Below are 11200 nucleotides of genomic sequence, written 5' to 3'. Positions count from 1 at the left end.
GCAGCGTCCTGACCCAGGTGTGGCCCGCAGTTTGCGAAACAATCGTTCCTTGACCTGCCTACGCTGAGCAGCCGCCACCCCACCTGCAGACCCAGTGAATAGACCAGCTATCGGGGTTCGGCCCGGCCATCCCTCGGTGCTGCCTGAAATCTGCCGAAGCTCTTCTTCGGGGAACCGAAAAAAATTGCTGAATAATTCTTACGGAAAAAATATCAGACCGAAATTCAACAAGCCGGAAAAGAATATCAGTTCAGTCAGTTCAGTCGCTCAGTCGTGTTCGACTCTTTGCGACCCCATGGACTGCAGCACGCCACGCCTCCCTGTCCATCACCAAATCCCAGAGTTTACTCAAACTCATGTCCACTGAGTGGGTGATGGCGTCCAACCATCTCATCCTCTGTCACCCCTTCTTCTACTGCCTTCAATCTTTCCTAGCACCAGGGTCTTTTCAAATGAGTCAGTTCTTCGTATCAGGTGGTGAAAGTATTGGAGTTTCAGCTTCAACATCAGCCCTTCCAATGAATATTCAGGACTGATTTCCTTTAGGATGAACTGTTTGGATCTCTTTGCTGTCCAAGGGACTCTCAAGAGTCTTCTCCAATACCACAGTTCAAAAGCATCAGTTCTTCGGCGCTCAGCTTTCTTTATAATCCATTTCTCATATCCATGCGTGATTACTGGAAAAACTAAAGCTTTGACTAGATGAAACTTTGTTGGCAAAATAATATCTCTGCTTTTTAATATGATGTCTAGATTGGTCATAACTTTTCCAAGGAGCAAGTGTCTTTAATTTCATGGCTGCAGTCACCATCTTCAATGATGCCGGAGCCCCCCAAAATAAAGTCTGTCACTGTTTCCCCATCTATTTGCCACGAAGTGATGAGACCAGATGCCATGAACTTTGTTTTCTGAATGCTGAGTTTCAAGCCAACTTTTTCACTCTCACTTTCATCAAGAGGCTCTTTAGTTCTTCACTTTCTGCTATACGGGTGGTGTCATCTGCATATCTGAGGTTGTTGATATTTCTCCTGGCAATTTTGATTCCAGTTTGTGCTTCATCCAGCCCAGTGTTTCTCATGATGTACTCTGCATATAAGTTAAATAATCAGGGTGACAATATATAGCCTTGACGTACTCCTCTCCCAGTTTGGAACCAGTCTGTTGTTCCATGCCCAGTTCTAACTGTTTATTCCTGACCTGCATACAGATTTGTCAGGAGACAGGTCAGGTGGTTTGGTATTCCCATCTCTTTCAGAATTTTCCACAGTTTGTGGTGGTCCACACAGTCAAAGGCTTTGGCATAGTCAATAATGCAGAAGTAGATGTTTTTCTGGAACTCTCTTGCTTTTTTGATGATCCAGCAGATGTTGGCAATTTGATCTCTGGTTCCTCTGCCTTTTCTAAGTCTAGCTTAAACATCTGGAAGTTCACAGTTCACATACTATTGAAGCCTGGCTTGGAAAATTTTGAGCATTACTAGCATGTGAGATGAGTGCAACTGTGTGGTAGTTTGAGCATTTGTTGGCATTGCCTTTCTTTGGGATTGGAATGAAAACTGACCTTTTCCAGTCCTGTGGCCACTGCTGAGTTTTCCAAATTTGCTGGCATACTGAGTGCAGCACTTTCACAGCATCCTCTTTTAGGATTTGAAATAGCTCAACTGGAATTCCATCACCAACACTAGCTTTGTTCGTAGTGATGCTTTCTAAGGCCCACTTGACTTTGCATTCCAGGATGTCTGGCTCTAGGTGAATGATCACACCATCGTGATTATCTGGGTTGTGAAGATCTTTTTGTACAGTTCTTCTGTGTATTCTTGCCACCTCTTCTTAATATCTTCTGCTTCTGTTAAGTCCATACCATTTCTGTCCTTTCTCCAGCCTATCTTTGCATGAAATGTTCCCTTGGTATCTCTAATTTTCTTGAAGAGATCTCTAGTCTTTCCCATTCTATTGTTTTCCTCTGTTTCTTTGCATTGATCACCAAGGAAGGCTTTCTAATCTCTCCCTGCTATTCTTTGGAACTCTCCATTCAAATAAGGATATCTTTCCTTTTCTCCTTTGCCTTTAGCTTCTCTTCTTTTCTCAGCTATTTGTAAGGCCTCCTCAAACAACCATTTTGCCTTTTTGCTTTTCTTTTCTTGGTCTTGATCCCTGCCTCCTGTACAATGTCACAAGTGTCCATCCATAGTTCTTCAGGCACTCAGTCTATCAGATCTAATCCCTTGAATCTAGTTGTCACTCCCACTGTATAATCGTAAGGGATTTGATTTAGGTCATACCTGAATGGTTGAATAGTGGTTTTCCCCACTTTTTTCAATTTAAGTCTGAATCTGGCAATAAGGAGTTCCTGATCTGAGCCACAGTCAGCTCCCAGTCTTGTTTTTGCTTACTGTTTAGAGCTTCTCCATCTTTGGCTGCAAAGAAGATAATCAATCTGATTTTGGTATTGACCATCTGGTGATGTCCATGTGTAGAGTCTTCTCTTGTGTTGTTGGAAGAAGGTGTTTGCTATGACTAGGGCATTCTCTTCACAAAACTCCATTAGCCTTTGCCCTGTTCATTCTGTACTCCAAGGCCAAATTTGCCTGTTACTCCAGGTATTTCTTGACTTCTGACTTTTGCATTTTAGTCCCCTATAATGAAAAGGACATCTTTTTGGGTGTTAGTTCTAGAAGGTCTTGTAGGTCTTCATAGAACCGTTCAACTTCAGCTTCTTCCGCATTACTGGTCAGGGCATAGACTTGGATTACTGTGATATGGAATGGTTTACCTTGGAAATGAACAGAGATCATTCTGTCATTTTGAGATTCCATCCAAGTACTGCGTCTCAGACTCTTTTATTGACTATGATGGCTACTCCATTTCTTCTGAGGGATTCCTGCCCGCAGTAGTAGCTATAATGGGAAGGTAACTGTTTACAGACCTATAGCTGCAAGTGGCGGGGTTGCAGTTTCAAACCCAGACACTCTGGCTCTAGCGTTCATGACTTTAACCACTGCTATAAAGAGGAGAGTGAAAAAGTTGGCTTAAAGCTCAACATTCAGAAACCTGAGATCATGGCATCTGGTCCCATCACTTCATGGGAAATAGATGGGGAAACAGTGTCAGACTTTATTTTGGGGGCCTCCAAAATCACTGCAGATGGTGACTGCAGCCATGAAATTAAAAGATGCTTACTCCTTGGAAGGAAAGTTATGACCAACCTAGATAGCATATTCAAAAGCAGAGACATTACTTTGCCAACAAAGGTCCGTCTAGTCAAGGCTATGGTTTTTCCAGCGGTCATGTATGGATGTGAGAGTTGGACTGTGAAGAAAGCTGAGAGCCAAAGAATTGATGCTTTCGAACTGTGGTGTTGGAGAAGACTCTTGAGAGTCCCTTGGACTGCAAAGAGATCCAACCAGTCCATTCTGAAAGAGATCAGTCCTGGGTGTTCTTTGGAAGGAATGATGCTAAAGCTGAAACTCCAGTACTTTGGCCACCTCATGTGAAGAGCTGACTCATTGGAAAAGACTCTGATGCTGGGAGGGATTGGGGGCAGGAGGAGAACAACTGGGTGTTGTTTTTGCTTTGGCTCCATCTCTTCATTCTTTCTGGAGTTAGTTCTCCACTGATATCCAGTAGCATATTGGACACCTATGACTTGGAGAGTTCATCTTTCAGTGTCCTATCTTTTTGCCTTTTCATACTGTTTATGGGGTTCTTAAGGCAAGAAAACTGAAGTGGTTTCCCATTCCCTTCTCCAGTGGGCCACATTTTGTCAGAACTCTCCACCATGACCCATCCATCTTGAGTTGGACCTGACATGACCTGGTTGCATCAGATATGAGCTGGTGGTAGTTAATCCCACCTGAATTGCATGATGGCTATGCAGTGGGACAGGAGAGGTTTTCCCAAGGGAAAACCTTAGCATGACTAGGAAGAGGGAAGAAAGGGAATGAATTTGAAGAGTTAGCCAAAAAATATTCACTATCGTGTATTCTGAAAGGAGTTCATACTCATTACAAGCTTACGACAAAAGAAATGGAATGACAGGAGAATGATACGACAGTTATACTTCTGGGATTTTATCCCATGGAACACAAGGATACAAAGATACTATAGCACAGTCTTTAGTAGGAGAAGATTGGGAATAGATTAAATTATGATATCTCAATACAGTGGACTACTGTGCAGCCATTGAAAAGAATGACGTAGATCTATGGTGCTGTTGTTGCTAAATTGCTAAGCCATGTCCAACTCTTTGTGACTTCTTGGACGATAGCCTGCCAGGCTCCTCTGGCCTCCACTGTTTCCTGGGGTTTGCTCAGTTTCATATCCATTGAGTCGGTGATGCTCTCTAACTGTCTCATCCTTGTCATCCCCTTCTCCTCCTGCCCTCAGTCTTTCCCAGCATCGGGGGCTTTTCCAGTGAGTCAACTGTTCACCTCAGGTAGCCAAAGCAATGGAGTATCAGTCCTTCCAATAAAGATTCAGGGTTTATTTCCTTTAGGATTGACTAGTTTGATCTCCTTGCAGTCCAAGGGACTGCCAAGAGTCTTCTCCAGGACCACAATTTAAAAGCATCGATTCTTCAGCACACAGCCTTCTTTATGGTCCAACTCTCACATCTGTACATGACTATTGGAAAAACCATAGCTTTGACTATATGCACCTTGTTTGGCAAAGTGATGTCTGCTTTTTAATGTCTAGTTTTGTCATAGCTATATAAATCTACATCTATAGCTACTGGCATGTTAAACATATTCACAACATAATTTTATCTGAAAACACATGTTGTAGGAAATCTGTGTAGTGAGATCCTTTTTTTTTTTTTGCATGTACATATTTGTATATGCATAGAAAAAAGCCTGGAGAGATATACAACAAACTATTAATAGTGGTTACCTGTGGAGAGTGAAAATGTGGAAGGTAAATAAGTTGTTGCTTTCTACAAACTTTTATAGTGTTTGAGTTTGTTTTTCTTTTTTTAACCAAAGGCATGAATTTGTTTTGAAATTAAAAGGCCAGGAACATGCTCATCCCTGCCATCTCCAGTCACACTGAGGACCACCTGATGCAGAAGAGAAAGAAAAAGCCCCATCATGCCTATCAATAGCAAACAGGTGAAACACCACTAATAATAGCAACTGTCAGTTTAGTCGCTCAGTCGTATCCGACTCTTTGTGACCCCATGAACTGCAGCATGCCAGGCCTCCCTGTCCATCACCAAGTCCCAGAGTTCACCCAAACCCATGTCCACTGAGTCGGTGATGCCATCCAGCCATCTTATCCTCTGTCATCCCGTTCTCCTCCTGCCCTCAATCTTTCCCAGCATCAGGGTCTTTTCAAATGAGTCAGTTCTTTGCATCAGGTGGCCAAAGTATTGGAGTTTCAGCTTCAACATCAGTCCTTCCAATGAACACCCAGCACTGATCTCCTTTAGGATGGACTGGTTAGATCTCCTTGCAGTCCCAGGGACTCTCAAGAGTCTCCTCCAACAACACAGTTCAAAAGCATCAATGCTTCAGCACTCAGCTTTCTTTATAGTACAACTCTCACATCCATACATGACCACTGGAAAAACCATAGCCTTGACTAGATGGACCTTTATTGACAATGTCTCTGCTTTTTAATATGCCGTCACATTTCAGTTCAGTTCAGTCGCTCAGTCGTGTCCGACTCTTTGCAACCCAATGAATTGCAACACGCAAGTCCTCCCTGTCCATCACCAACTCCCAGAGTTTACTCAAAGGCATGTCCATCAAGTCGGTGATGCCATCCAGCCATCTCATCCTCTGTCATCCCCTTCTCCTCCTGCCCCGAATCCCTCCCAGCATCAGGGTCTTTTCCAATGAGTCAACTCTTCGCATGAGGTGGCCAAAGTATCAGAGTTGCAGCTTTAGCATCAGTCCTTCCAATGAACACCCAGGACTGATCTCCTTTAGAATGGACTGGTTGAATCTCCTTGCAGTCCAAGGGACTCTCAAGAGTCTTCTCCAACACCTAGGTTGGTCATAACTTTCCTTCCAAGGAGTGGCAACAGGGAAATACACAAATGCACCTGCAAAAAAAAAAAAATTAAAAGACCAGGAATTTCCCTGGTGGTCCAGTGGTTAAGACTCTGCACTTCCAGTATAGGCAGCACGGATTCAGTCCCTGGTATAGGAAGTAAGATCCCACATGCCCCAAGGAAAAAGTGGAAAACAAAAAAATAGAGGCCAAAAATATTTAGAAAAATGTCTTAATTGGAAAATACGTCACTTTAATGTATGTAACACTGGCAATAATGAGGAAGAATATTTACATGAGTAATGAGTCTCATTGGTTATATGATAGCATTAAAAAAAAAAGCCTTCCAGTTCATTCTTCCCTTTACCCTCCTATTTATGGGGCATCTGCAGAAAAGAGTTAACATAGCAGGCCTGAGACTTCTAGCTTTAGACAGCCCTGCTTAAAAGACTGGCTGGTGTCTAGGCATTTGAATAGTAAACTGTTCCCTACACTGATATATGGGGTCACAATGGCTCAGTGGTAAAGAATCCACCTGCCAATGCAGGAGATGTGGGTTTGATCCCCGTGTCAAGAAGATCCTCTAGAGTAGGAAATGGCAACCCACTCCAGTATTCTTGCTTGGGAAATCCCATGGACAAAGCAGCCTGGTGGGCTACAGTCCATGAGTTTGCAAAACAGTCAGACAACTTAGCAATTAAACAACTCTGATTTAAAACTTTCCCTATATGATGAGAGTGGCTTACTGAGTCTAAAATGTTTGATCAGACAACATGGTTTATGTTAAGCACCTGCTTTCCTTCTAGGAGTTGGGACTTTTGGTATGTGTTAGGCAGAGAATGACCACATGATCAGCAGGACTGAATTTCTGATGAGCGTCCCTGATAGATAGCATTTCACACATACTGTCAGATCTCACTGCTGGTGGAATGGCGTCCTGTGTGACTCAACTGAGAGAAGGCTCTTGGAAGTTGATCTTGGGTTTCCTCCAGACTTTGTCCATGTGCCTTTTCCCTTGCTGATTTTCCTTTGTGTCCTTCTGCTGTAATAAATCAGAGCTGCAAATAAGACTCTATTCTGAGTTGTATGAGTGAGTGAGTGAAAGTCTCTCCGTCATGTCCGACTCTTTGCAACCCCATGGACTGTAGCCCAACAAGCTCCTCTGTCCACGGAGTTCTCCAGGCAAGAATACTGGAGTGGATAGCCATTCCCTTCTCCAAGGGATCTGCCCAACCCAGGGATTGAATGTAGGTCTCTTGCACTGCAGGCAGATTGTTTACCATCTGAGCCATCAGCGAAATTGAATTGTGTGAGTACTTCTAGTAAATGACCAAACCAGGGGGTAAACACAGAGATCTTCCACTCTTGGAGAGTTTAAGATAAATATAAATTACAGTGCCTGCCCTCATAAATTTGTATTCTAGTTCAGCTAGATCAGACATTTAAATGTCAATATAAGATAACTGATTACAGATGAATGCTAGCTATCTGAATACTTCAGATTAATTCTGAAGGAGTTCACATGAAGTTGAGATAAATGCAAGCAGGTATCATTGGAGCAAGTTGGACCAAAGAATAATTATTTCGGCAAAGCAGGGAGGAATGGGGCCAAGGGGACATAATTCCAATTAACATAATTTCACTGATGAAGAAATTAAATGAAGAAACTCAGGTATCTTTGCAAAAACATGTTGTAAAAATATGTGTTGGAGAAGACTCTTGAGAGACCCTTAGGACTGCAAGGAGATCAAACCAGTTAATCCTAAAGGAAATCAATCCTGAATATTCTTTGGAAGGACTGATGCTACAGGCGAAGCTCCAAAACTTTGGCCACGTGATGCGAAGAGCTGACTCATTGGAAAAGATCCTGATGCCTGGAAAGACTGAAGGCAGGAGGAGAAGGGGATGACAGAGGACGAGGTAGTTGGATGTGCTACAGTCCATGGGGTGGCAAAGAGTGGGACACAGCTAAGTGACTGAACAACAACAAATGCTAGAATATAGAAATTGAGGACTTCCCTTGTGGTCCAGCAGTTAAACAGTCTGCCTGCCAATGCGGGGAACATGGGTTCAGGCCCTGTTCTGGGAAGATTCCACATGCCTTGGGCAGCTAAGCCTCTGTGCCACAACTACTGAAACCCTCGCACCACAGCTAGAGAGTAGCCCCTGCTTGCTGTGACTAGAGAAAGGCTGTGCACAGCACTAAAGAGCCATTGCAGCCAAAAATAAATAAGTAAATACTTTTACAAACAGTATAGGAATCAAGCTTATCTGATAAGAAGGATCTCAAGGTTAATGAACAGTTTCTGAAACTACAATGGAAACCATTCTGGGAAACAGATGACTTCTTTTATGTGTCCCAACATTCATCCAGTGCTAACAATTCCCATTACTCTCCTTTTAATGTATGTCAGAGTAAATGCCTTGCCCACCATAAACATAGAAATGTAGCATATTTACATACCCAAGTATTTTCTTTAGAGTGATGACTGAATATACCTTCCGGTAATTTAGACTGCCATTCTACCACATTCATTTAATATCCTGTGTTAACTGACTCTGCTCTGCCTCCATAGCCTCACAGCTTTAAAAACTGAGCTGAGCAAATTAGGTAACAACTTATACTGTTACACCTACTACTATTTCAAAACCATGAGCTCATCCACACTTTCCATAGTAACAAATCCTCTGCAAACTAGAGAATCTCAAACTGGTGCTTCAGTTTTGTTTTGGTTTGTTTGTTTTCAAATTTTGAGCCAACATCTCCTGAGCAATAAATTTCGCATAAAAAATCAGAATTCTCATCTCTTTAAATGTTTTAAAACTTCGGCAACAGAGGCACACATTTCTGAAAGGCAAAGAGCTGGAGCCTAGTAACAGCTGTCACATTTAATGAGAGAATGCTACTCTTTAATTTCTCAAAATATTTTTTAAGAATTTATTTATTTTTCAAAGTCTTTGTTATTCACATCATATATACATTTTTGAATTTCACATCCACACATAGAATTTATGTATATATGTCTGACCACTGTTGCTACTTGCGATTTAAGTTTTTTAGCCATGTATTGGGCTGTACACTTGCTCTTATTCTCTACTGTGTCCTGGCACCTTACTCATCACCTGGCAGGTTGTCTGTGCTTAATATGTTTGTTGAACAAATGAATGAATAAATATATGTCACAATGTGGGGAAATGATTAATTGTCCACAACTGTGTTTTGGCAACCCACTCCAGTACTCTTGCCTGGAGAATCCCATGGATGGAGGGGCCTGGTAGGCTGCTCTTTGTGACCTCCACGGGGTCACAAAGAGTCATACATGACTGAGTGATTTTACTTTCTTTCATGTTTTTGCTTATAAACATAGCTACAGGATAAAAATCCCCTAATTGTTACTCTACTCTTGCCATTTCTAATCTCCAACCATGTTTAATGTTTCTCTCTTACATTTTCTGCCTTTTTCAAAATCAGTTATTCTTCTCTTGGTTCTAGGTGCACCACTTCATTTTACTTTTAATTATTATTATTAATTGAAAAGAAATCCTTAATAAGTATCAGAGGTCCCTACTTTAAATAATTCAGCATCTTTCAAACTGAAGGTTGGGGAATTTCTTAGAAGAGAAGATTTATATATATATATAACAACTATTAAGTGGTAATCTCTTTCTAAATAAATTAATGGGTTAAAGTGATAAAGTGACCAATGTCCTGGATTAGTTAGCACAGTACTCAGGTCCTCTTTTTGTCCTGGTGAAATTGGCCCAGATTCCCTTCAAGATTAAGTGTCCTGCAAGTTCTTGCCATCTGAAAATGGAGAAGTTGTCATGCTACAGAGTAAATGGCTGAGAAGGTTAGTATCTTCAGTGCAGGGAGATTATAAAGCCAGGGTAATAGCTAGGTGGCTTCCCAGGTGGTCAGTGGTGAAGAATCCACCCAATGCAGGAGACCTGGGTTCAGTCCCTGAGTCAAGAAGATCCCCTGGAGAAGCAAATGACAATCCATTCCATTATTCTTACCCGGCAAATCCCATGGACAGAGGAGCCTGGTGGACTACAGCGCACGGGGTCACAAAGAGTCAGACATGATTTAGCAAATAAACAGTGTCAACAATATCCAGGCATTATTTTTCTTGAGACAAGTTTTAAAAGATGTTAATTGAGAAAATGGATTTGACTGGCATAGAATTCCAAGAGGCAGAAGATGTGGACTGAGATTATTGAAAATTCAGATCCCAGTGGAGTATAAATTCTGGAATGGCACTGTATATGAAAGAGATCGAAATGAATAAAATTTACTGAGCCTTTTTACATTCCAGGCATTATGCAGGAGGTTTTAGATGTATTCTTTTATTTTGTAATTTAATTCTTATTCTACCCATTTTACAGATGAGTTAAAGGACTTGATCCATATCACACAACCAATAAGTGACAGAACCAAAACACCAACCTGTCTTTCTCTCAAGCCCATATTTTTACCAAACCCAAAAAAAAAGGGGGGGGGAGTTATAGAAAAGCAGTCAATGTTAAGAACAACTGGATAGCAGAGATCTAGCAAGTGGGAGTCAAGGGGCCAAAAACCCAATACCTGGAGGCTCAGGAATGAAAGATTACTCTCGATTCAGGGGCTAGTGATATATATATTTCAAGATTAATAAAATATGAACAGTCTATATACAAGTGTTTTTCTTTGGAGGCCTAGATTTTAAACTTAAAACCCTAAAGTAGTATGTGTCATTAATTAATACATGATGTTGGGCAACTAACAGGCTGTTAGGAGCCTCAAATTCCTTATTTTGAAGAATGGAGGCAATAAGGCTTAAAATAGTGGTGATTGACTACAACAGTCAAGTTAACCTGCTTAGCCTAGAATATGGGTTCAATACATGTTAGCTAGTAGTAGTAGTCATCATCATTATTACTGTTGCTGTTGTCTCCTTAAACAAGTAAGTTACTGTACCTCATGATTGAAACTAGAAATGTTTTGATGACTCGGCAAAATGGCTGGGAAATGCTTTCTTAGATTCTAATCTGAAATTGAGGTAAAAGGAAATTCTACCTACAATCACTGTGGTAGATTACTTGCAAAGATGGCCACAATAATTCCTTTCATCCATACTTATACACTTCTTTGCAATGTGACTTTGCTACTACTCCATTGAGATATGGAATTTATTTTCCCATCTTTTCCGTTGAGGTTGGCCATATGA

The sequence above is a fragment of the Ovis aries genome, chromosome 3 (assembly GCF_016772045.2).
Source record: "Ovis aries strain OAR_USU_Benz2616 breed Rambouillet chromosome 3, ARS-UI_Ramb_v3.0, whole genome shotgun sequence".
Taxonomy (NCBI): Eukaryota; Metazoa; Chordata; class Mammalia; order Artiodactyla; family Bovidae; genus Ovis; species Ovis aries.
Note: the sequence above shows the minus strand (reverse complement) of the source record.